General features: G+C 34.6%; 1 long non-coding RNA gene across 1 annotated transcript; it reads right to left on the reverse strand.

The window, feature by feature from the left end:
- Positions 1-847: 847 nt before the first annotated feature.
- LOC120352480 lies at positions 848-15,728 on the reverse strand. Its single transcript, XR_005571865.1, has 3 exons — positions 15,571-15,728; positions 3,166-3,262; positions 848-1,357 (listed from the first exon to the last, which is right to left on the reverse strand). It is a non-coding gene; the product is annotated as an uncharacterized LOC120352480 (long non-coding RNA).
- Between the last annotated feature and the right edge of the window lie 6,253 nt (positions 15,729-21,981).

Here is a 21,981-nt window from a genome sequence, read left to right on the forward strand (position 1 = left end):
TAGAATTACTATAATAATTGATTTTTGTGATCCAACTCACCTGCATCAGATATCCTGGCATCGAACTTTGTAGCGGCCGGCTGGAGGATGACAGCTGACGACATCTGCAGACCATGACAGAGAATATGCACCAAACAGCTGACTGTGACTACCACCCATCCCCAACCACCCTCCAGGTAGTAATGCCTGTTCAGGGTGGCCGTCTTCTTGGGGTCCAGGGTGCCCAGCTTGGGCGTAGTCTCCGGAAGTCCAAGGTCAAACTTCTTGTCAGCCGGTGAGGAAATCTTATCGGCGCCGATTTCTTGCAGATCAGGCTCGCCACCTCTCTCATTGCAGTTGGCGTCCAACTTTGTCGCCGCTTTTCCGTCCTCCAGTCGTACCACCACAACGGGCCAAGTGTTGCTGCGGTTCAACATCTCACCCCCAACGCCCCCTCCTTTCTTACCCCTACTTTTGTTCGATTTCTTCTTGTTCACCACCATAACACTTAGAAACTGAACTGGATTTGAAATCGTGAATGCCTTAATTCAATTGTAATTGATTCAAATTCAACTGTATCGATTTGAATGGGAAATTGAACTGGGTTTGAAATCGCGAATGACTAGATTCAAATGTAATTTATTTGAATTTAACAGTCTCGAATGGAAATTTAAATCGAAAATGATTCAACTCAGATGTAGTTGTTTCAAATTCTTTGTATAGATTCTAATAGGATTGAAATTGAAATTACTTGATTTAAATTCCATTTAATTGAATTCTTCTATATCGATTTGAATGGGATCAAAGATGATTTGATTTAAATATTATTTATTCGAATTTAACTGTATCAAATGGGGTTAAAATCGAAAATGATTTGATGAAAAAGTAATTGATTTAAATTCAATTTGAAATTCAAATAATAGAATTAAATTGATTGAAACTGAACTGAACTGAGATTGAATTCAATGGCGAAATGGTTACCGGTTTGTCACTAATTTTCAAACATGCTGGTTACATTCAGTCTGCTCTTATTCACATCCATGTAAACTCTGAATTAAGTTGATTGAAACTGAACTGCACTAAACGGTGAAATAATTCATTCGTTGAAATAAATCAATTCATAAATAGTTGATTCGTTAAAAGTGTCCATTTGATCTCAACATATTTTTCATCCATAACATCTTCTTATCTATTTCTAAACCTACTGATGGACGGAAAAGAGTTGACGATTCCGAATAGCACAGAATAACTCTACATGTTTCAAGTTATTGTTCACTCTCACTATTTAAAACTGTGATTTATGTAGATTTCAAGTATGATTTCCGTGATCATTGTATCTTTCGAAAGCGTTGACGGTCTGAGAGAGATGGTAGTTTGCCTGGGGAAAAATAATAGGTGGTTTTATTTTCTGTGTTGTGGTGAAAGTGATATTGTATTCAATCTATTTTAATTCCTGTGCAGTTGTAATGGTGATATTGTATTTAATGTTTTCCTACTCTTTTTCGTACTATAGTGAGGTCCACGTTATAATGGCAGTGGAGAAAGATAGGAGATCAACGTTGCCGATCCTCTGTCCTGTCAATGCCTCCTATGTACGGTAGCTGATACAGGTTTATTGATGTAATATTAGCTACTAGTCCAGTCAAATGGTCGTTTTCCAGGAAACAGCCCCGAAAGAATTTTTCTCGACGGTTCTATATGTATTTTGGGGCGCTGAATTCGAATCCGAAATTTGCTGACACGCCAGAGGGCGGCTTCACCCCCAAAACCCCCCAAAATTTCGGACTTTTTTCGAATTTCTAATTCAATCTCGAAAACCTTGAGTTTCTCAAGAAAAATTATTCTCGACAAAATTGAATAAAATAGAATTTCCAATAAATTGAGTGGTCGTGCAGGACTCTACCGTTTTCGGTTCCGGAGCTACGAATTTTCAAAAAGTGGTATTTTTTGTGGGTTTTTCAAAATTATACAAACTCATCACTTTCACCCTGTACAACTTGGATATTTCACTAGTAATGATGAAAAACCACACACCACGCGAAAGATCAATTAATAACCATAAGGATACCTCAAGGATCAAAACTTTAAACACTTATAACTTTTATACTCTCCATTCTCACTTGAATTTATTAATCAATTTTATTGAGCGAGAAAGTATATTTTTCTTTAATTTAATGGTGAATTTTCATAATTAAGATGAAATATGTTGCTAATTAATTATTAATTCTACATTGTTGAATGACGATCTGGCAACAGAGCAAAGCGAGAAAGAGATAGCGCTATCCGCTTCGTTGAATGATAGACAAGTATAGCAATACCATTGCTAATCAAACACTGCCATTATAGCGTGGATCTCACTATACAATGAGGGTGAGATTCGAAATCGAAAGCAGGTTGATAATTTAGTATAAGGCTGTATCTCTTGAGGGCATTAGAGGCATCAAGAATAGTATGGTTTCATTTATTCACTGGAGTGTGAGAAGAGTATAATATTATATTCAGAAAGGATAAATAAGTATAAGATAATATAATAGTATATTCAGATTAAAAGTGAATTTGTGAGTTAGGATCAAACATCAAGTATCTTCATCTACTGTTATTGGTTCCCAACCAATCAACTATTAAGAGTAAATGTATCAAATGAATAGAATATAAACTGCACGAGAATGGGTATAGAAAAGAATGACTGTGTTGTTTGATGACGTGGCGCTGAAGTTTGGACAGTAATGTCCACTCTACCAAATAACCACGTGTATTAAGGTGCTTACAGATATACGCGCCGCGAACATGAGCAATTCACTTTTAATCAGCTGACTATATCTGTATTTTTACAGAAACGGTAAGATACAGATATAAAAAGCTTGGCATCAGCTGATTAAAAGTGAATTGCTCATGTTCGCGGCGCGTAAATCTGTACGCACCTTTAGAGTTAAGAGATGTGTAACTTCAACTGAGTTGTGGTCGATGTTGTAGAAACGTTCCATGATGAAATAAAAACACATAGATGTTGTCAGTTTTCTACACTTTAATTTGGTACACGACCATGGTTTCGTGTGTTTCATGGTCACGAAACCATGGTCGTGTACCAAATTAAAGTGTAGAAAACTGACAACATCTATGTGTTTTTATTTCAAGATGTGTAACTATTGTATATGTTTGTGGATAGGGCAGTGTATTTGGACTGACCTCGACTGATAACGTAGGGTCACTATTCAGAACGTTTTCATACATTTGAGGAGTCGGCTTTCTTCGAAGTCAACCATCAATATCTAGGAGAGTACACCTGTAAAAGATAAAACACAGGAAATAACATTAATTTCCTCAAAAAATCTTTCCTATTTAAAACAAATCTATCAAATCTATATAAAAAATACTCCATTGAGAATAAGTAGAACTACAAGACTTGACCTATTTTGTACTATGTGTAACCTTATCCAAATTTGGGAGAGGAATAGCACAAAGATACCTTTTTACTTTCCTTGCCCTATTACCATAGGTAAGGAAAGTATTGCTTTCCGAAAAAAATTAAGGTACCCCAATTTCTAAATTTCTATACGTTTCAAGGTCCCCTGAGTCCAAAAAACTGGTTTTTGGGTATTGGTCTGTATGTGTGTGTGTGTGTGTATGTGTGTGTGTGTGTATGAGTGTATGTGCGTCTGTGTACACGATATATCATCTCTCAATTAACGGAATGACTTGAAATTTGTGAACTCAAGGTCCTTTCACTATAAGGATCCGACACGAACAATTTCGATCAAATGCAATTCAAGATGGCGGCTAGAATGGCGAAAATGTTGTCAAAAACAGGGTTTTTCGCGATTTTCTCGAAAACGGCTCCAACGATTTTGATCAAATTAATATCTAAAAAAGTCATTGATAAGCTCTATCAACTGCCACAAGTCCCATATCTGTAAAAATTTCAGGAGCTCCGCCCATCAATGCAGATAGATTCCCAATTATCAGGCTTCAGATACAATTGAAACAAAAAAATCAAGTGGAGTAGATGGAATTAAAGATGGAATTAAATAGAGAATGCATTTATTCAAATGCTAATTAATATATAATTATTATTTAATTCAAGTGGAGTAGATTGAGCATAAAAATCTCTACAATTAATGTTCAGTAACATGTTTACCTAAATTTGAAAATAAGCTTTAAATTCGAGAAAATGTGATTATTCAATTGCAAATTATTGTTGATTCTATTAAATCATTCACTATGAAGAGATAGCAGACCTTATGTGTGTCTCCAGCGTTATTACCCTGTCACCAGCTGGCTCAAATCTTTGAATAGTAGACTTGAGATGCGCGGGAACACTAGCGTCAGGTGATAAATTTTCATAACGGCAAGGAAAGTTGTGTGAGTGCGCCACACCGGTTTTTTCTTTCCCTATCATTTTGATGATGTGTACTTATTGTATGAAAAAACACTTCATTCACATGGGCTACTTTTTAAATTAATAAAACAATATAAAAACTTATAGCACCCTTTATTTAAAAAAAAAAACTTTAAAATAGTGTAACAACTAGTAACGGTGATATTAAACCATCCTCAGGTTATAAACGATTCATAACCTATATTTTTTATAAACGATTTAGTTGTTGAACTATTTTAAAGTTTTTTTTTTTAAATGAAGGGTGCTATAGATTTTATATTGTTTTATCAATCTATTGTAAGACTTAATAAAGAATGAAAAACAAGAAGTAGTCTATGCTAGCTAGATGAGAGCATTGTTTTGATGATAATTTGATATTCTGCACTAGACTATTCACAATATCCTCCACAATAACATGACACGAAAATATTTCTATGCGCTCAGCTGTGGAAGTATTTACGACAGATTTGATAGTTGATGGGCGTCACGAAAATAGATACTTTATTTACCAAACTTGGAAATCGAACCTAGAATCTTTTCATTGCCAGTTTTCACTGTCATTTAAGACAGAAATTTCTCTGCATCCTCAAATATCCTTACATCATAAAACTGATTGATTGCTTTCGAAAAAGTTATTCCAGTAAGTGGCCAACTTGATCCAATAAAATCCTAGTTTTAGCATTCAGACAAAGCGACTTCGAATGAGAATCGTCCACCCATACAATTTCAATAATTGGATTTGACCATCCAGACATTACGCGCTGATTCATATCTTTCACATTGCAAATCGCTGTCTCTTTCCAATCACTAACAGATCCACACCAACTCAGAAACAAATTCTCTTTCTCTCTCACTGTTCAAGTACTGCCTTCTAGTATTCATTTAATAATGCAGACTTGAAGAGCAAAATCGTTTCCCATCGTTTATCACATCTCAAAACTGAATACATAATATTATTGCTTTGTCGGTCTTTGAATGCATGGAGACTCTGTCGATGAAATGTGATGCACAATACACGGAAAATCACGAAATCCTGAAATTCCAAACGCATCATGTGAGAGGAGAATCTTTGCGATTCTTCTCTCTGGAAAACTGTCTCTGGAGACGTGTAGGCTATGGGATTCAGGAATCAATCATACATATTTTGAAACATAATATCCAGAAGGAATAGCGTGTTACATCATGATAATTTAATTTCTCCGTGTCAATCCTTGAGTAATAATTGTTTCAAAGCTCCTAATGGGGGGAAAATGATAGAATCAAAACCAAACTTATTATTCAATGTATCTCGTGGAAGCGAGAAGAGCGAAAGGTTGATATCAACTCTCCAAAAGACTTGAAATATATTACAAATATAACTTTCCTAAACAGATAATGGAAGTATAAATGATGGGATCATTATGAATATGATGGGAGTTTATTAATGGGATTATGAATTATAATAATCCTATTATATTAAGCGAGCAATTTCTGTATATCTGTTTATTAGTGAGTGAGCGAGTAGGCAACTATTAATCATTGAGTTTATCCGCCAGAGAACAGTCACTTATATCACTCACTTATATCACTCACTTATATTTTTATACCTGGTTATTTTTATATCTGATTATTAATGTTCAACGGATCTCCAAAACGGCTCTAACGATTTTCACGAAATTTGGAACATAGTAGGTTTATGATATAAAGATTCGATTGCACTAGGTCTCATTCTTGAGAAAAGTCTCTGAACGACATTAAAAGGATTATTCATCCTTGGCTGAAACAGCTGTGGATAGTAAAAAAGTGAGTGAGCGAGTAGGAAACTAGTGAAACTCGCTGAAGGACATGAAAAGGATAACAATTATTCAACGTTGGGAAAACAGATGATAATCTCGTCGTTTGTCGAAACAGAAGATGCGTGTGGGTGTGAGAGAGACAGAATTATTTCCAGCTGTGTAATCAATCAGCGAGAAATTTTAATCGACTTTATCAAAATAATCTAATTTGTTGACTAATGACATGATAATCATGACATTAGTGAGTGTTATTTTGTAATTCAAGTGTTTGGAACATAACCTACTTTCTGGACTATTTATAGTGTATAAATCAAAATTCGGGGAAGAAACAGTTCTGGGCTGTGCCTGTTAGTCCTTCCCCAATCATTTTAAAGAATTGTGTTCTGTTTATTAATAGTTTATAAATAAATAACGAGCGAAGATCGGTGTCCCGATATTCAGTCATTACACAGAGACTAATTAATTAAGGCATGAAATAATACCAGCCATTCAAATGAACATATTATTCAACTCTTGGCTACTATTAATCATTGAGATGATCCGTCAGAGATCACTTCAAATTCTAGGTGATTCATTGACTCAGTTTCATGTTCTGAAATAGTATCTCTAATCAGCATAGATTGATCATGATGCGATTATTATTAGCAATTTTGTATGTATAATATAACACCTATGTATATGTTTTGTCAATAAACTCCTCTGGTTGCTATTCATTGGCAATCAGAGAAATTATTATTGTTATTATTATTATTATTATTATTATTATTATTATTATTATTATTATTATTATTATCTTTTTTTTATATATTTTTTTCTTGTGTATGTTTTTTTTGTGATAAGCAACAACTGAAATCCCATTGTTTTATTATTTTATTGCTACATATTGCTACACTATACAATTAAATGAATTATTATCAATTAATTTTTTTTTCTACTCAAGATTGACAACTATTTTTCTTTTGATATGATTTGAATTGAAAATTATTTATTTTGGGATCACTGATTGATTATATCAATGTACTATTTCTATGTTTTTTTTTAATATAATGTAAAACTTGACTCCTCCAGTCAAACCTTCTTTAGAAGGTTTTGGAGAATTTATATTTCGTCTGGTTTATAATATTTGAAATTTTCCACTGAAAGGGAATCTTCTTATCTTTTGTCATTCTTGCTTTTTTATTATTCTTCATTTGTTTTTTTTTTTGTAAGATTTCTTTTTATAAGTGTATTTTCCATTTTTGTTTGTTATATTTTCTATAATAAACTCCCTTCTTCTGGGGGTACCAGGACGAAGGAAAAAGGAAAAAAATATTATTATTAATAAACTTCCGTAAATACATATGATGAAAAACACCAATTTGAAAGTTATATTGAGACTTTCCATGACCTACAGCATTGAATTATTATAGTAGATGGGACTTCCATGGCAGAAGCTTTATTTTTCATTCTTGCTCGAGTCTAATTTCCTGTTAATGAAGAGACGCTTTTGTCTCCATAGACGTGGAAAGTTAGTTTTTTATGAATACATTAGTCCTGTGTTGAAAATTGTACTAAAAGTTCAGGGAAAGTTTACTCATGAAACGTGACTTGAGTTTCTTGTACCTTGAAGTCTTTTCATTATGAAAAGTAAGAGTTTCTTCCCTAAAAGTCCAAGGTCCATCGAGTTTCGCCCTTTTCGTAATGATGTTGTCCTACCCAAGAAAATATTTCTTGTTCAGACAAATTGTGATAATAATTATAAACTATAAAACATTTTTTATCGAGTGTATTGACAACTTGTAAGTGATGTCATGAAATGGTTTGTAATTCATCATCTGCCCCAACAAATAAATATTATTACAAAATTTCTTGAATTCAATTTGAATTGAATACTTCAACTTCTTGACTTGGTCTTAGCCTCTAATAGTTCATGGGTATTCTACTCAAATCTCCAAAAAATAGAGCCTCACTTAATTAATAAAGAGACTAGATATTGCCCAACCACAGATTTATTAAAAATCAAATTACCGTTAACCGGTAAAAAAAATTTTAAAACTAAAACTTGAAGAAAAGAGCAGCAGTATTTATACTTTCGACCGAGCACTGTGATTGGTGGAAGCCGTGACCTATTAAAGTGAACGTCTGCCATTTGCCTAGACAAGCCCCTCCCCAATCAGCGGTTCAGAAAAAACAAAATAGCGATTCAAACAGCACAACAATGGAGTATTAACAAATCGTTACAGATCCTAGAGGTCCATATGGGCGATCAATTCACTTGCTCGAATACTGAATGCTTGTTTTATTGTATAAAGAATTTGAATTTGACAAACTGTTATATGTTACACATTTGCTGTTTGAATCGCCATTTTGTTTTTTATGAAACACTAATTGGGGAGGGTGTTACATGTTACACATTTCCTGTATTTACTGTTTGAATCGCCATTTTGTTTTGTCTCAACCGCTAATTGGGGAGGGGCTTGTCTAGGCTATTAGCAGACGTTCACCTTGATAGGTCACAGCTAAAAACCAAACTCCTTCATGAAAGTTTAAGCGGAGATTTTCACAAAGAAAAGAAGTTAGATAGGAGCCGTTTTCATTTATTTATTTATTCATTTACACATTAATAGATACAATCATTCTCAACCATGAATGATAGGGAAAGGAACAACAGGCTTAGAGCCCAAAACTATTCCTTTCCCAAATTTAGATAGAAATTGTCCAAAAATAGGTTATGTTTACACTACACGTTTTTTGTCCAATTTTGAGTCCAAAATATTTATAAACTAGAAATTTAGAATTTAGGAAAGTTGAAAACCAAATTAAATAATAATACTTCACTAAATCATCACTAATAACTGAAAATACTGTATTAATAATTCAAAATTTTAAAACGCGAAAAGAAACTCAAACGTACTCCTATAACAACAGCTGATCCATAAAAAGCAAGGATAAGGGGACAAAAACAAGAGAGAAATATGAGGAGATAAAGAGATTTGTCAATATAACGAATTATAAAAGCAAACAATATGATGAGGAGTGAATAATTCGAAATCCGAAAAACTATTGTTCAAAAATTGTAGTTTTTCTTCGAGAATCTTTTTTCTTCGAAATCGAAAGAGTCATTGTTTATTCATGTGGAACGAATTATAAAGGCAAACAATATGATGAGTGAAAAATTCGAAATACGAAGAATCATTGTACAAGATTTCTACTTTTTCCTCCACCTACTATCAAAAGTCTCATTTTACACCCTGGAATCGAATACTAAAGTACTACTTTTCCTCCCATGGGACTAAAAATAATTCCCAGCGGGAAAAGTGATCACTTTTACTCCCAAGGGAGTAAAAATAAACCCATAAGATTAACATGGGAAGAAGTCCGACAACGCCGCGATTGAAGAATGAGGAATGTGGCAACACTGTCGTGGTCGGTAGAGGAAAAGTAAAAGAGCTCTATTTCGATCTTTGGAATATTTTAGCTCTAGGAAATAAGTAGCTCTATTTCGATTGTTAGGTTATGTTCAACCGTTGGTGGATATGAAAAAGTACACACCTCTAACGTCATCGGCATCTCTACGAGAGCGTTCATCTAAAGGTACGTTTTCGTTTATGCGAACTTTTCCGCAGTCGACGACGGCAAGCATTGTTGACATTCATATTGTCCAAATTTCAAGTGTGCTAAAACAGCTGATTAAATAACTTTTTCATTATTTGTCTTTATTAATAAAGAAATAAACATTTTCAATAATATCAAAATATTGCCATTTAAAAGTATAAGCTCAACCTGCTCCATTAAAACATAATTTAACATAATCTTTTAAGTTATGTAGACAGATTGAAATCTACCCAATCTGAGATTCTCTCCCTGTCATGGTCGACGACGGCATTTACGCATAAACGAAAACCCACTTTAACAGAGACGACTGAGCGTGTCTGCACAGAAAACAAGATTGCAGGTTATGTTTTTTCTTGGTTACCTACTAAGATCTTCGAAATCTGCTACCGGTATTGTAGAAGTTATTTTCGTTTTTATAAAATGGAAAGTGAGAGTGATGAGGAGTTTGTTCTAACTCCGCCGAACATTCGACACGAAGCTGAAAATGTAACTGAAAATTTGCTTCCGGAAAAATCAAAGGAACTATACATCAAGCGATATGATTTATTCGTTGAATGGTGCAAGAAGAATTGTGGTGGAACAGTAAGAATTTCAGAAAACGTAATCCTTGTTTACCTCTCACAACAAGCACAGGTATGTAGCCCAAGTTATTTATGGACCATTTATTCAATGTTGAAAGCAACAATTATTGTGAAACACAACATAGACATCAGTAATTTTACGAAAGTGGGTGCTTTTCTGAAAAAGAAAAATGTAGGCTATCAACCTAAGAAGTCTAAAACATTCACCAAAGAGGAGGTAAATAAATTCCTGTTAAATGCTCCAGATGAACAATACTTATTGAAAAAAGTAGCCTTGATTTTTGGTATTTGTGGAGCTTGCCGAATGGGTGAATTGTGCAATATGACTGTTAGTGACATTGAGGACAAAGATTCAATTCTCATAGTTAATGTACCTGATTCTAAAACCAACAAGGGACGTGTTTTCACTGTGATCAATGGCACACAACGAGACATAGACTACTTATATTATTTCAGAAAGTATTTAAATTTAAGACCAAAGACAACAAAATCACCCCGGCTATTTTTAAGTTTTAAAAATGGGAGATGCTACAATCAAGCCATGGGGAAAATTCCCTGGGAAAAATACCCATGAGTATTGCACAATACTTACAACTTCCCAATCCTAACTTGTATACTGGACACGCTCTAAGGCGGACTTCAGCTACTTTGCTGGTTAATGCTGGAGGAACAATGACCCAGCTTAAAAGACATGGCGGATGGAAGAGTACTACTGTCGCCGAAGGCTATATTGAAGAATCAATTGGAAATAAAATACAAACAGCAAACAGGATTTTGAACCAAACAACAAGCAACATTGATTTAAATCACACTTCATCTGGGCCTATGCCAGTGGCCACAACACACCAGCTTCAATCCAGTTCCAGCGATGTTGATGAAACTTCAACTAGGCCTATGCCAGTGGCTGCTACGCACCAGTTTCAATCCAGTTCCAGCGATGTTGATGAAACTTCAACTAGGCCTATGCCAGTGGCCACAACACACCAGTTTCAATCCAGTTCCAGCGATGTTGATGAAACTTCAACTAGGCCTATGCCAGTGGCCACAACACACCAGCTTCAATCCAGTTCCAGCGATGTTGATCACACTTCAACTAGGCCTATGCCAGTGGCTGCAACGCACCAGTTTCAATCCAGTTCTGTTCTATCAACCCCGAACACGGTCTTTCAAAATTGTGATGGGTGCACAATAACAATAAACAATTACTATCAGAAGTAGGCTTTTACACTATCAACAATCATCTCTATCAACAATCATCATCTATACTATAAACTATAAACTATCTATATATAATAGTTAATACGCGACATGGAATTTTGTGACTCATAAGGAAACTACAAACTATCAACTATCAACTATCAACTAGCAACTATCAACAAATTATTATCAGAGGTGAGCTAAATTTTGTTTTTAAAAAAATAGTGTGAAAGCGTGGAGATGTAGTAAAATTATTCATTGTTATAGGTATTGGTGTATGTGGAGGAAAAATGTTGTGTGCATCACGGGACTAAAGTACTTATTCTCCCTCAGGGAAATTGTCGCCCTCGGCTACGCCATCGGGCGACAACAGTTTCCCTCAGGGAGAAAAAGTTGCACTTTAGTCCCTAGATGCACAAATAACTATTTCTTCGTGAATCATTTTTCTTCGAAATCCGAAGAATTATTGTTTATTGACCATAGAGCTCGAACATGATGGATCAGCAAGCAGATAAAATCTGACCTGTCAGTGCTGCCTTCATGGAAAATTCATAAAATACACCACAATGGAAAAACACCTTGACTCAGCGATTTGAAATATTTTTATGACAGCCCATAAATTCGTGCCTAGGTAGCAGCGCAGCGTAGCAGGTGAAAACTCCATATAGCGAACCGTTAGCTTTAGAAGATGTTTGCCGTAGGTTGTAAATCTGTGAATTGTTCTGCCGCCTTACTCAAACAAGACCGAAACTGTTTCTGGGTCACTAGACCCAGCTCCTTTATTTTCATCCTTCAAAAGGTTTCCTTGGAATAGAACTGAATGGGATTCGACGTAGACTACTAACTGGTGAATGAATAACTCTTGTTTTATAGCATGAGAGTTTTGTAGGATAGTTGATTTGAATCATGAATAAGTGCATGATTACGTAAATACGTATTAGTAAGTACAAGACGTATTCATGTATGTTTTGAAAATAGTGGAAATAGTGGAAATTTATTCAATTCACAGTACACAACATACATTTACATAGACAACATATCTAAAAACAAATTTGTGAATATTTTCCCCACATAGACGGATCTGTGTAATCAAATAAATGATTGATTACATTAACGATTCAACTTGTCGCAACTATTGAAATTTTGTTTTACAGAATTGATATTCATTTTCATGAAATTATTACTGCAAACTCCCCAGTAGGTGACTGTGGGGCGATGGAGCAGACAGTTCACCACATTATATTTGAGTGTGAGAGACGTGCCGACCTGGGCGAGGCTAACGACTTCACTGTAGCCAGTCCCCAGGCAATACAGTGCATTTCATCCCTCGACGTGCACTGATAAAAGTGTGAAATATTAAAAATTTGACGAAAAATGCCCTACGCTAAATAAATATATGGAATTATTGATATTCATTTTGTATTCTATGGAGAATACAATTAACGAATTGAAGAGAAACGAGGATAAAGTTCTATAATACTATTGCTGTTCCGACTCTCCTATATGGAAGTGAAAATTCTATTTCAAGCTGCAGAAATGAGGTTTCTAAGGAGTGTATTTGGCTGCACTAGAATTAATAGTCAGAGATACTGATATGAGACAGGTTTTATCGGTTGCTCCTCTGTATGGAAGAATTAAAATAAAGAAAATATTATTTATAAAATATCTTGTTACGTAGCCTTATGTACTACTGTATCGCCAGGCTAAATAAATTGATTGATTGATTGAATTATACAAAATAGACTGAACTGGTGCAGTCATTCGAATTGAATGCCACCTGGAAGAATGCCTGAGTCCAAAACGATAGACCTACTGGAAAAAGAGATGTAGGGAGGCCAAGAAAGAGATGGGTACCGGAACAGGTTAATTAATGAACCTAATCACTGAAGTGAAGATGTTGTTGTTGATGATGATGATAATGGTGATGAAAATTAATAGAATGTGAATGATTAGTGCTTGAGAATGCACTGGTTACACTGTTTTTGAGCAACCATCATAAAGTTGATTTGTAGCTGAGTTTAGCCTTAGAGTACAAGCAGGCCCACTGACAGCTTTTAGAGTGAAATTCGAAGTTAGCCTGTATCAAATTTATATTAGTTATTAGTTTATTATATTACATTTGTGAAGCACTAGTTGAAAAATGTCGAGCACTTTTAGAGTAAGCCTCTATATTATATGTGAGCCTCTATTAGATTAAGATTTATATTAGATTCGTGAAACACCACTTGAGAAATGTCGAACTTCAGTTGGAGATATTGTATAAAGTATAAGTTTAAACAATCACAAATACTCGTGCTTGCATTTAAACGATTAACCAGCTCACTATTCTGCTGTGAGCCCTTTTCCGCTACGGAGAAATATGCTTTTCAGGATCTAATGAATTTTCCTTTGAGTGCGCTCCAGGCCTAATAAAGCTGGTAGGCTAAAAGCATAGGCAGGTAGGAAGGTGGTACTTCTATAGAAGTAGCAGGTTGGCTCTATGCCAGCGCTTACTGCAATGGAAAACTCTGGTGTCAGCGACTGTGAGACTTTAATGTCCCATTAAATCCGAAGAATCAACCTATTAGTGAAATAAAGCCTCTAATTAAATCTCCCTTTGCGATAATTGCAGTCTGAGGCCTATAAAGGATGATTTAGGAGGTCTTCTTCAGTGAGAATCATTCATGAAATCTCTACATCTGTTGGTTTCCTGACTCACCAAAAGTTGAATTAATATTTGAACATTGAACATTTTCTACCTACCATTTTATCTACCTACTTTGACACTCTTTGGCCCGGTTGCACAAAAGCCAGTTAAATTTTAACTTTACGAGAACCAATCAAAGAAGGCTTTTTTGATAAGACGGCTTCTCTGATTTGTTCTCGTGGAATTAATCACGGTTAAAATTTAACAAGCTTTTGTGCAACCGGCACTTTTTATTTATTAGTAGCCGTTAGATAATTAGAATATCCCTATGTATTGTTATAATACTGTAGATTTCTGTAGATAGATTTCTGATGGCTGCAGGTAATTTATTAAAATAACGTATTCCAGAGTAGAATGGAGTTTTTTCTAGAGCTGTGTGCCTATGTACTGGAAAAGCAATGAGACTACTATTACGTGTATTATACCCGTGATTATCTGTGCAGAATTGAAATTTATCTAAATTCTGTTTAACAAAAACTAACAATTGATAGATAAAAATAGATGGTAGCGTTAGAATGTTTGGGTTTTTGAAGAATGCTTTGCAAGAATCTCTTGATCTCAATCCACAAATGACTCTTATTATTTTTTTCTGGATTATAAAAATTTTACCGCTATCAACAGAATTTCCCCAGAAAATAAATAAATAAAATGGTTCCATAGCTTAGATATGAGTAGACATATGCCTACTTTCCTTTCAATTGTATTCTGTATATATTTTTATGCAATAAACGATTTGATTTGATTTGATGCGTAGTAGACGGCCAATAGGGTGCTTTTGTCTAGTGAGTGAGAGAGGGTGAGAATCAAAAAATAAGCTTGATTTAGTTTTTTTTTGCAAGGACCTGAATATGCTCCTTCCAAGTAAAACTCTGATCTATTATAAGTCCCAGGAATTTTGTTGAAGAGGACACTTTAACACTGTCTTCAATTATTGGAAGATGTACTCTCTTCACTGCTGTTTGATTACGAGCAGAGCTAAATTGAATGCTTTTATTATAGTTTAACGATAGACCGTTTGCTTCAAACCACTTTGACATTGCTGACAGTTTTGTCACATAATTAATTAATGCAGAGAATTGGCATCGCTATTCTTCTATCTTTATCCACTGCCATTATAACGTGGACCTCACTATAGTCGTTCTTTTTAATAGCAAAAAGTGACATTACATAATTCGGACTTTGTGTAATCTTATATCTAAACTCGGGAGAGCATTTGCACAAGAATCGTCATTTTCCTCTGCCGATCATCATTTCAATTATGCACTTATTGTAAGAATAAAGAATAAAAGTTATGGAAAACATGTTTTCAAAGTATAACTAGTAGAATATAACTTATGTTTTAAAAAATATATATTATATAGGTGACAAGTATGACAAACTCACACTATTCAAGTAAACATTAGTCCTAAGAAAGTTTATTTCGGAAAAATAGTTATGGTTGTATAGGAATTGATAGGAACAGTGACGCGCGCGTATTTATGGTGGGTGAAATTTCAACAATGGCGCACAATCTTATTGTTTAGGGATGCTTACGGCACGGAAAGCCGGCAACTACTGAAGCCGGGTTGCGCTGTTCAACTCTCAATGAAGGCTCCTACCTCAACAAGATGCGCGCGCCTATCATGGAGAGGGTGAGAGAGTGTGAGAGATTGAGTGAGCGAGAGCGTGTGTGTGAGATAGAGTGAATAGAGTGTGAGAAAGAAAGATAGAATGATAGAGAGACAAAGTAAAGTGAAGAGAGGGATGAAAATTTGAAAGATTTGTGATTCGTATGACAAATTATTAATAAGAATGATGATTGAATGCAATTTTAATAAAAATAGTATAATATTGTGATGTAACTACGTTAGATCGGCGGTGTTTCAACGAACAATTGACGACTTTCTGAAAAGGATGAATAATATACCCTAAAATAAAAGAATAAAACCATTCCCACCAACACCATTTCTACCGGAGAAATAGAGCCAGAGAGGAAGAGATTGATTGACTGGTTGATTATACGCCTTTATTGGGGCGGAGTTAGGACTCCAGGTCCTCTCTGTCAAGAGAGCAAGAGACTCTGAATTTGTCTATGAGAGAGAGTGATAAAATGAGAGAAACAGAAAGACAGAGAGAGAGAGAGAGAGTGAAGTGAGAGATGATAATTCGAGATTGCGAGAGTGAAGAGTGAAATGAAAATTCGAGAGAGAGTGAAGAGAAAGATGAAAATTTGAGAGAGAGAGAGAGTAAAGTTAGAGAAAAAAATTCGATAGAGAGAGAGTGAAGAGTGAAATGAAAATTCGAAAGAGAGAGTAAAGAGTGAAATGAAAATTCGAGAGAGAGAGTGAAGAAAAAGATGAAAATTCGAGTGAGAGAGCGTGAGAGATGAAAATTCGAGTGAGAGAGACCGTAAATCCAAGAGAGTAGTAAGTGTGGGCGATAGTGAACTGTTGATAAGAATGCTGCGGGGAGTATTTTCCAAGATAACACATCATAGTGACTAGCAACCCTTACCGCCCTTATTACACACTGCTACCAACTTTATCCACCTGGGTGAGAATAACTAGCCACCCTTATTCGCCGACCTCCTCTTCTCACCCAACGGAAATCCATGACCCTTCACACCAAATTATCACCCTACGCGACCCTTCGCTGTCTCTCAGATATCATAATCAACAAATCATCATCATCATCATGATCATCAGCGTTATCTTCAACATCAACATCATCATCATCAGCAGCAGCAGCATCATCGTCATCATCATCATCATCATCATCATCATCATCATCATCATCATCATAAACAACATCATCATCATCATAATCAACAACAACATCATCAGCGTTATCAACATCATCATATGTTCACTTAAACAGTAGAGCAGCGATTCGCGGAAAGGTTCACAACAGATGACATAAATCAGTTATAATATTTAATAGTTTGTTGATTGGAATTCACTCGATCCTACATGTTTTAATAGAGATTACACACGTTGAGTATTAATCTTTGAGACTTATTTATTTCTAATATTCTACAAGTATCGTCCAAATGAACATCAATGTTCATAATATGAACATATTTATTATATCATATATCCTTCCATTCCATACTGTCAGCATTTATAGTGAGGTCCATGTTATATTGGCAGTGTAGGAAGATGGGAGAAAAGGGATGCCAGATCTCAGCCATGCCACCCAAACAGCTGATACTGGTATATCTCATTAATTTAACTGTTCATTATTGTTGAAAATAGTTAATCATTTCTTATTTGTCAAGAGAATATATCTCTCTGGTCGGCAGTACAAAGGTGTTAAGTCAATTTTTGGTCAAAATGAGTTATGTCAATAGGAAAATGTAGAAAAAAATTTGCTTTCAGATGGTACAAACGGCATAAGTCTACTATGAATATTACCTGAGTTATTAATGATGGTATTTTAGTCACATCTCACATCATGATATAAAGGAATTTCACAGGATGGTACAAATGTCTTAAGTTGACTTATAACATTGGTATCATCTGTGATGAATTTCCCATTGTGGTACAAAAGTCTCAAGTCAACATATGGCATTCATATCGCACCACTCGCGTTCCACCTTTTGGTACTTAAATCTTACTTGTGACTTACACTGACACGTTTTTAAAATTATCATACTGGCAATGGCATAACACAGATTGAGCATTGAACATTGGACACTTGGAAAACATGACTGTGTGGAATTGATTTGTTTTTGATTAATTATTTCTATATAATAAGAGTGACTAGGGTTCATTAGTTCGCATCAAAACATGTCAACTTGTGGATTGCATACCGGAAAAACGGGAATGATTTAGATCTCCAAATTTTGCACATAGATTCTAAAAATATTAATCTCGTGCACCTAGAAGCCCAAATTTTAATTTTCCTTCTAGAATTTTCAAAATTAATGTTTAAATTTCATTAATGGTGCATTCAATTTCATTAAAAAATCACCAAATCGTATGGTCGAAATTAAAAAAGGAACATCTGTTTCTATATTGCTTTCTACCTGAAAAACATACAGTTTTGAAACTTCGTTTTCCTGATGCACTGTTTAGTCCTACACGTGGCATGGATTATTAATTTTTCAGCTAGAAATTTTTGAGACAAAGTGCTAAATAAACGTTTACAGTTTCATCAATGCTGTATCGGCAATATGAAAACGCATGCAGTTAATATGTCTTTGAATGAAGGTGTTGTTATTAACATAAAGAAATTATATTCTTCCATTTTTATATAATTAAAATTTCAAAATTATTCGTGCCCCTGATAGAATGACTGACTCACTGTACAGTCAGTCGAAAATTTTAATATTGGAATGAGGGGTATTTTGGCAAGCTGAGCAAAAAAATAAGGTCATATGCACCTTTTCGTTATATCTTCAAATGAAAAATGAGTTTTGTGGGTTGTCAAAACTCCCTCTGAAAGGGAAACTATTCAACTTATTCTATCTTTTAGTAAAATAACAATGATCATCCATCCATGTATCATCTTCTATACTATAATAAAGGAAAGAACTGGATTATAAATGTAGCCTATACATGTGTAAAGTATAGGGAAATTATGTTTGACGCATTATCACGTCAGAACTACTAGAATGATTAACTTGAAAATTTTGCATATAGATTCTTGCTTAACCGAGGGTGGTTATAGATCAATTTTAAATTCTTCAAGATTTGATTACATCAAGTTTTCAATTATTTGTCATGCTTCCAGTTTGTATGGAAGCAGCAGAAGATTCTCTTAAGAGGTTAGACTGATTTATCGAAAATTTGAGTTTGACTCAATTTTTTATTAACATGCGTGAGGAGTTGCATTCTGGCTAAGTATTCATAGAATGGAATAAAATGACAATTTGATAGTCATCAGCAAACCCTAATGTATTCAGCAAATAAAAACTCACACGTATCTGTCATGTTTATGAAGGCTGTATCTGATTTCCCACACATCCATACAATCAACCATAAATTTCTAGTTCCATGGAATGTGATGTTGATCTTTCAATCATTGAAAAACGAAAGAAGAAGACCCAGGTACCAATTTACCACCCACATGACTGTTACCAGTTGGTACGGTCATGTGGAAAGAAGAATCCATTTGTGGTACACGAAATGAAGCAGGATCATTTTTTCAGCTTTTCCCAGTTGTTGAAAGAGGGTTTAGTTCTCAAGAAAAGAAACGATGAGAATGAACAATTTCTCTGGCGCAACATACTATGGTTCCAGTATGTGAAGTCTGAAGTGGGTATTGTGCGTTACAAAGAGAGTTTAGGGGAAAATGTACCATTCAAAAGAATAAATTTCAAGAGAAGGGGGAAAAACATTATGTCATTTACATGTAAAAATCCTACAACGGGATTTTACCAATTAGTTTGGAGAAGAAAAACGATCTTTTGCCTCTGATTCCACCTCTATTCCACGAATTTTACAGGAGTCTGACAACCCATGCTTCACTGGCTTGTGATATAGATCCAGACCTGCGAGATGTAAATATTGATGAAGAGAATAATAATTGATTTATTTTTTTATTAAACTAAGTAATATTTCAAATCAAATAAATATATTTTTCATCTGAAAGAGTATTTTGATCAATTTACCTGATCTAATCTATATGCAAGGAATCTGGTATTTTAGACATAGGTCAACAATCATTCATCAAATAAGGATGCTCTCAACAGCTTAAGTCATAAAATTTGAATAAATATCAAATTCTATCTGATATTGATTAAATGTATCAGTACCATTCAGAACTGTGGATAAAAACGAATATAATGTGTTAACTTTGAAATTTAATGTGTTTCAAGTCTTGTGTTAGAATTTTTTGATATCTTCTTTCCTCTCTACTGGAAAATCAGATTTTTTGACTTAACACCTTTGTACTGCTGACCAGAGATATATTTTTTAGAGATTTCATAATAAATTTTTATGATTGAGATTAAACATCTTGTCAATTAGTTGAATTTCTAAACTGTTGATAAACGATGTGGCAACATCGCAATGCGTGAAAGAGATAGCGCTATCTGCTTTGTTGAATGATAAACAAGGATAGCAACACCATTGCAAATCACACACTGCCATTATAACGTGGACCTCACTATAGAGTGCTTGATAGCATCCAAATCTAAGTATACTTTGAAAAATGTCACCAGTAAAAAGGTCCCCAAAACGTGGCGCAAAACGTCTTCAGTTATGCTGGTGTACAAACAACTGCCACAAATTCCTAATTCTGTTATAAGATAGCTTTTCACTGTAAATACAAAAGTAAAAAACTTTATTGCATTTTAATTACAGAAACTGTAGAAACTGAATTATTTAAATGTGATTTACCATATTGGAGAATCAGGTAGGCTATGAGCTTCATTGCAACTTACTGAGTAGTTGTAAAGATTATGATATTGTGGTAGTTCCATACCGAATAAAAATACTATATTACTGTCATCATGAAAATCTGTGGTTGGACAATATTTAGTCTTTTTATCCATTACCTATTGCAACTAATTATTATCAAATATGAGAGGAAATCACTTTATTATGACTAACATAATCCATTTGCGGTTTAGCTCATGGTTTCTTTATGACCTATAGTTTGGAAAGTGCCTGATTTAAAGTTACTAGTAGTTCTGTGAACAGTAGACCTCACGCAGTATTCTCATCCACAAGTACCTGATTGGAACTATAGACCTTATGGAAATACAGCAATAGACTGGCTTCTCCACACATCTGTGTAATCACTTGTCAGCTGATTTATGATGAATAATTCTATAGTCTGATTTTTACTCTAATATTGGCGTATGAAGGAGGCTCCTTTTTCCTTTTATATTATCCTTGAAATGCAAAATTTCCAAAAACCTTGTATATACGTCGACGCGCAATTAAAAAAGGAACATACCTGTCAAATTTCATGAAAATCTATTACCGCGTTTCGCCTTAAATGCGCAACATATAAACATTCAAACATTAAGAGAAATGTCAAACCGTCGACTTGAATCTTAGACTTCACTTCGCTCGGTCAATAAAACTAATTTCCCATGGTTTTCGAAACCAGTGAATAGGTTGATTGCCGTTAGAAGGACTACTCTTCTACTGTTGAGTTCGTTTTTCTCTCTCCTCTTACCTCTTACTCACTCCAATCTTTCATCTTTAAATGCTGTCAACTGTCATTCACAACCTGTCTAAGCTTTGTCCTCATGCTAATAAGATGTCTTCATTAGAGCTCTACTGTCTCAAGTAGACAGACATTGTGTGGATTGCAACTGACTTCTGAAACCCAATTAGTTGTCATCATTCACTTATTCTTTTAGTTCCATGCTCATTAAATCATTCCTCTTCTCTCAAGTATGAGTTCAACGTTGAAGACTTGCTCAAAATTGAGTTACTCACAGACTTGTCTGTAACTCTCAAATTGAAAACTCAGATATTCTTTTATGAGTGTTGACCTCTTGTGACCCCTTAATACACAATCGGATTTTTATTAATAACTAACTGTTAATACACAAATTCTAGTGCCAAATTGAGTATTGGCCAAATAGTAAGCTGGTCAACAGTGGCTCAACTGTCGGATAGAATAATTAATTCGTCTAATCGTTTTGTCAATATTGATGTGGATATAGATTACGACTGTAACCCAACTTGACATTATCATGCAATAAATTACGGTGGCAATGATTCACCAGGCGGTAATCAAGAGTAGTTGAGATTACAGAAGAATCTTGCAAATATTTCATGAACATTAGCATTGCTAGTGTTTATCAATAACTTCAAATTATAACACGATTTCTGTGATAAATCAATATTTCCT

This window comes from Nilaparvata lugens, chromosome 7, assembly GCF_014356525.2.
Source record: "Nilaparvata lugens isolate BPH chromosome 7, ASM1435652v1, whole genome shotgun sequence".
NCBI lineage: Eukaryota > Metazoa > Arthropoda > Insecta > Hemiptera > Delphacidae > Nilaparvata > Nilaparvata lugens.